This window comes from Tripterygium wilfordii, chromosome 18 (assembly GCF_013401445.1).
Source record: "Tripterygium wilfordii isolate XIE 37 chromosome 18, ASM1340144v1, whole genome shotgun sequence".
NCBI lineage: Eukaryota > Viridiplantae > Streptophyta > Magnoliopsida > Celastrales > Celastraceae > Tripterygium > Tripterygium wilfordii.
This window is the reverse complement of record NC_052249.1, coordinates 3,758,291-3,764,680: the sequence shown is the minus strand read 5'-3', so window position 1 is coordinate 3,764,680 and position 6,390 is coordinate 3,758,291. Positions and strand designations below refer to the sequence as shown.

At 35.6% G+C, this 6,390-nt stretch overlaps 1 long non-coding RNA gene across 1 annotated transcript; it reads right to left on the bottom strand.

The window, feature by feature from the left end:
- Window positions 1–4,344: 4,344 nt before the first annotated feature.
- Window positions 4,345–6,063, bottom strand: LOC119983927. The gene is made up of 3 exons (XR_005464799.1): window positions 5,923–6,063; window positions 5,577–5,637; window positions 4,345–4,815 (listed from the first exon to the last, which is right to left on the bottom strand). It is a non-coding gene; the product is annotated as an uncharacterized LOC119983927 (long non-coding RNA).
- Window positions 6,064–6,390: the final 327 nt, after the last annotated feature.

The following is a 6,390-nucleotide window of genomic DNA, read 5'->3' as shown; positions in this document are numbered from 1 at the left end:
ATTGGCATTGTATTTCATTTGATTTGTTTGTTTTTCTTCTAAAAGAAGATCTGGTGCAGTAGTTTTGGAGTAATATAATTTTTGTGGAGATTGCCATTTCATTTTGTTAATTTCGAGATCAGAATTTTCAGAGTGACTGTTAGTTTTGTCAAGATTGTGTAGTGCAGGTTTTAAGGATGAGTCAGGGGTATCAAGAATTTGCAAGGAGGGGAATTGGGTAATATCATCGCGTAATTGATTTAATTTTTTATCTAATATTTCTATAAAGTCACTATTGTTAGTATGCAGGGTTTTTACTAGTGCTGTAGAGATTTCGTGAGGTTTAAAAACAAGTTTTTCTATACTAGTATTAAAGGGTTGGCTTTTGTACATAATCCTCGATCCTATTTAACTGTCGACCAATGGAGGATAAGTGTTGGTTTGTAAAATTATTTTGTTCAACCAAATTTTTAAACTCCTTATCGGTTTTCACAATTTTAAAAGGGGTAGCGACTATTGGAATATTTTTGTAATCTATTTTGAGTTGGGTTAAAGGTGGGTGTTCAGATTCAATAATAGTGTTTTGGGTCATATCATGCCATGTTTGGACTCTAGTGGTAGTATTGATTGAGCATGCGAGAAAAGGGTAATCACTATCTGTGTAAGGTAGGGTCATTTCAAACTAGTCAAAAAATAATAATTGTATTTTGTATTCATTTAGAAAATCATAATATCCGTTTTGTATAGATTCTCGTTTATGTCCTTTATAATTGTCAAGAAACCATTCACGTTTTAAAGTACCAGGTTTTGAATAAAATTCCTTTTGTAAATATTTTTTATCAATAACAAAATCACTTTCTAAGACACCTAATTCAGGATGTTCAGAATCTACCATTTGTGAATAGGTTGGTGACATTGGGGGTGACTCCTTTTGTTCCATATGAGAACCCTCATTGGATTCTGGGTGTTGAACATCATAAAACGGTTTTGGTATTGAACTAGAAGTATCTATACCTCGTAAGTCGGAACGAGAAGAGGTACTGGGTGGAGGTCTTGGTTTGGAAATTGTACTTGATGTAGAAAAAGAATTTCTTGTTAGTGGACTTAATGGAGGTTTGAAAGAATTAGAAGAAGAACCAAGATGAAAATTTTGTAAATCAATTGAATGACGTCTAGAGATGAAAGTAATTTCGATTCCATCTGTAGATTGAGTTATATACTCTATATTTGTATTTTCTATTTTCTTAGGAGGTACAGCCTCTTGTAGTTCCCAAGTTTTGGGTAGTGTAATATCATTCCATTTAATTGATTTTGGAATTATCATATTAGATCTAGCGATATCAGTTTGGATTAACAAAGTTTCACCACGAGGTGATTGTCTTAAAGCTTTTGATCCAAAGGCAGAAGACATAGCTTTGTAATGTGTCGCAACCGGGGTCACGACGCGGACCGGCAATAAAAGGATGAAAAATGATTTAGAAAATTGTTTAGAGTCGCCACCAATTGATATAAGTGCTATTGGACACTAAACATGTGGTCTACGAACTAGAAAATGGGTAAGGGGGTCTATTGAGTGTGGGGAAGGTGTTAGGCACCCCACAACTCCCTAAAAGGTTACCTTGATTGATATGTATGCTTTTTCTTAAAAAATTTGTTTGTGATGTTTTTGATTTTAAAAGATAACGTAATTAAAGCTAGGCAAGAGCTGAATTTTATCAAGTCCTCCTCCTAAAGAACTTTAATTCACGTATCTAATAAATTAATTTATCATTTATTTAAATAAAGACAATACAATTAAGATCTAGGTAGGAGCTGAATTTTATCAAGTCCTCCTCCTATTTGACTTTAATTGAGGTATCTAATAGATTAATGTGAATGAAAATAACATAATTAAAGTCTAGGCAGGAGCTGAATTTTATCAAGTCCTCCTCCTATTTGACTTTAATTGAGGTATCTAATAAATTAATGTGAATGAAAATAACACAATTAAAGTCTAGACAGGAGCTGAATTTTATCAAGTCCTCCTCCTATTTGACTTTAATTGAGGTATCTAATAAATTAATGTGAATGAAAATAACACAATTAAAGTCTAGGCAGGAGCTGAATTTTATCAAGTCCTCCTCCTATTTGACTTTAATTGAGGTATCTAATAAATTAATGTGAATGAACATAACACAATCAAAGTCTAGGCAGGAGCTGAATTTTATCAAGTCCTCCTCCTATTTGACTTTAACTGAGGCATCTTCTTATTTTGTTTATATGAAAATTTGGTAAAGACGCGGTTGTTGAATTGACGGATTTGCGGAAAATGATCTATGCATACAATTCTAATATACATTCTAGACATGCATTCTAAACTAATAACCCCTAACATACATGCCAATCAATTTAAACATGTATAAATATAAATTACACTACTCTTCACTACTTTCCATTATTTTCACTACCCTATTACATATTTGCCTTTACAAAGACATATACAAATAAAAACAAGATAAAAATATATACAAGATAAAAATATATAAAAAAAATACAAATACAAATATAACCACGGAGCCCGGTCCATTACTCAAGCCCAATCCAATCTCTCAATGGACTCTCCGGCCCCAAATGAAGTCAAGTCCAGCCCACGTAGAGTCAAACCCGTCCAAGCCCAAACCGGACAAACACAAACACAAACACAAGCACAATTTGAGCATAGTAATACCATAGTAAAATATTCGCAAACACAATCACCATTTTCGAGTTGTACCAACGTACAAGCAACTAGACATATGTAAGCAAACAAAACCATGATCCTGAGAACCGAAAGGAACAGAGAATACAAGCATAGTGAACAATCATACATGACCTAAACATATGCAACAAACAAAAAAATAAAAATAAAAATCGGTGACCATAGGCATTACAGCAAAGGTATATATTGGGGTAGCAACCGCAACAGTAACAATAAAAAAACACTCAAAAGAAACTAAGAAACAACATAATATTGAGGTAACAACATTATAATATTGAGCGCCTGGTTTTTATATAAGCAGCAACAGCAAGATAATATTGAGGTATATAGCCCGAGAGATCATAGAAACTAAAGAACAATCAAAAGAACCAAAGCAATCTCATTTATGGAAATCAACTACATCTACCAGAATCTCAAACCGAACTAGCCACACGCAACAAACAAAACCTGTTTCAATCGAATCTAATGTCATACCTCACACAAACATTAGAAACAAGAACAGATCAATGAAACACAAAGATGCCGAAGAAGAATCAGAGAAGTACAGAACCAAAAATGGAATCAAATTGAAGATGGGTTTATTGTAGTCGTTACCCTTGAAGAACTAAAACTCGTTTTCCCTACTTCTTCTCTGGTTCACGACCGTTCTCCCTTCTCCTTCTTTCTTGCTTCATGCGATACTTTGGTTCATTCTTTTTCTCTCCATTTGGCGATTTTGCTCTAGCTCTCCCTTTTCTCCCAGATCCTCCCTCGGCTGCCTTCCTCCCCTCCTTTTTTCTTTTTTTCCGGGCTCAAAACCTCCCCCCTTTCTCTCACGCCTCCCTCCTTCTTCTATTCTTCTTTTCTCCCCCCCCAAAAACTTTTTTTCTTCTTTCTCCTTTTCTTCTTTCTCTTTCTTTCTTTTCTCTTTTTCTTCTCCTTTCTCTTTTTACTTTCGGCTACTTTTTCTTATATATATATTTTTATTTTTATATGATATATATATATATATTATTATTATTTTTTGTATTTTGTATTTTATTTTATTTTTTTTTTGGCCGGACGAAAACCGGGTACTACATAATGGATTCTATAAATTAGAGAAAGTGGAAGAGATCCACTAGCCATTTTGTAATTGTGTGTTTTTCTGTTTAATGTTAACGTATCTAAAAGATTTTGATCACTTAAAGAAACTGAGAAGTTTGGGTAGCAGTCAAAGTAAATCGGACCACTACAGAGACTTGTTTCTACCGTTCCTAAAAGGGAATCATTAAAATCTAACATCCTACAATCTCGTAAACATAACAGGATAGAGGTATCTAAACCTTCTCTTGTTAAAGGTTTGACACAGATTTGAACTAATCCTATGTGAAGATAATTATACTTAGCACGATGTTTTGTCACTGATTTTTTGATGAATAATTGAATAGTTTCATGAGAGTTAAAAAGAGGAACATCTCTTTCTTCTGTTTTAATTGTATAATCAGAACGATTTAAAATAGATAATTTAGATTTTTTTTTATAAATTTTGTTTATTTCTACTCGGGGAATATCCCAAGTATCAATTGATCTATCTAAATCTTCAAGATTAATTTCTTCTTGGTTGACGATTCTATCGCCAGATACTGAACTAGAAGTAGAAGTCGATCTAAAAAGAGAAACTCATGCTTAAAAATTGAGATCAATGCCTACATGTTGTGGAGAACAGAAACGGCATACAACGGCTATCATCTCAAGCCTTTAAGCCGCACACACCACAACCACGGCCTCAGCACTGACCATCAACTTTTAACCACTTGTTATCTAATTACATACAAAAACTTGCCTCTGGCTCCGATACCATAAGCGACAAGGATCAGGCAAGCGTAGAAGAAACTAAGCGAGTAAGACTTAGATCTAAATTTATTTATGAGTTTGTTTTCAAATTTTATGTTGGATGACCTGGAGGGTGCTCCGGAGTATTGGGAATTCTGTGTCTGGTAGCATATATATATATATATATAATCCCAAACTAACAGAGGACATCCAAAGTCCAACACATAAACTAATCACCCATCCAGGTCACTACAGTCACGCCCCCCTCCTGCTGATCTGTAGTACCGGTGTCAGAAACAACTCACCTGAAATGATAGAAAAGAGGGAATGAGCCGAATGCCCAATAGGGATATAAATAGAGTGCAATGAAAGGCTGAATTTAAAGAAAGCAAATGCAACAACATGTCAATGCAAAAATATGCACCCGTCACCCATTCGAACCTCCAAACTCACCTCCAATGACTCCTCAATCATTATCACAATGTTACCATGCCAATCTCATAATGCCACATTAGAGCCGTCACGCAATTCTCTAGTACCTGACAATCTCATAAGACCCCACTAGAGCCGCCACGTAGTTCTCTAGTACTGAGCCGATCACATAAAACCACACTAGAGCTGTCACACAGTTCTCTAGTACCTGACTATCTCATATATCCGGCACGAGAGTCCCGATTTCACGGAGCACCCTCTTGGCCCAAAAACCATAATAACCTCCAATCCACCAACACCTAACGTGAACCACCCAAGTCCATACTCGGTGATCCATCATGCCACTAATAATGTACAAAAGAGTGCAATGTCCACATACACACACGTTTCATGAAGAACATTTTAAACATGTCAATCAAACTTGACATTGTCAAGGTTTAATATACAAAGAATAATCGATTGTAGAATTGACAAATAACATGGAGAAAGTAGGGGCTTGGCCCTCTTTGGAACAAACAAAGAGTAACCCAAATGAATTTATCAACCAAACAATGATAAGATATCAAAGAAGAGGAAATTCAAGATATTTTTATGAAACTTGAAGAATTCAACAAAAATGAAGAGAATTCCCTACCTCGATAGTAGTGCACAAAATAATTAACCGTCTACAACATCAAGTCCAACTCCTTGATCACCTATACCAATATACTAATTCCATACTGATTAATAATCAACCACAATTGCTTCTAGTCTAAATTATCATTTTACCATTGGAAGTGAAATTACCATTTTACTCTTTTATCAATTTTACCAAATTAACCTTGATTAAAATTACCAAAAAGGCCACTCACTTATTTCATTTAGTTGCATGCATACAACCCGGTTACCAACTCGGTCACTTCATACTATTCATTCATTCAATTCAATTAATATTATATTCTCCAATTAATTAAAAACTATATTATGGTTTCGTATTATACCTCCACGTATACCGTACGTATACGAATATTTATGATGTATTTCCCGGGATGCTCCAAGGTTGTCTATATGGATCCAAAAATGTCACCAACGCGTTTAGAGTAGCGAAACAAGTCAGAATAATGCTTCAAGGTCGCCGGAAAATAGAATTTCAGTCGGGTCAAAAGTCAGGTCAAGGTGACCCATTTCTGGTCAACACCGGATCTCCGGCTTCCGGTGATTGTTTTGGTCGGAACTGGTTTGGGCTTCGTGCTCCTCGGTCTGGAGAGGTGAATAGCAGTGACGACAAGCTGAACGGTGGCCGGAGTTCGCCGGATCAGAGCTTCTTCTTCACGGTGGCCGCGAGCTTCCAAGAATGATTCCGGTGGCTACGAATGACGGTTCAAGGCGAGATTGGTCAGGTATGCTCGTGGAGGTCAAGAGAAGCTCTTTGGTACATCAGCCATCTGAAATAGTGCCCGGAAGATGGA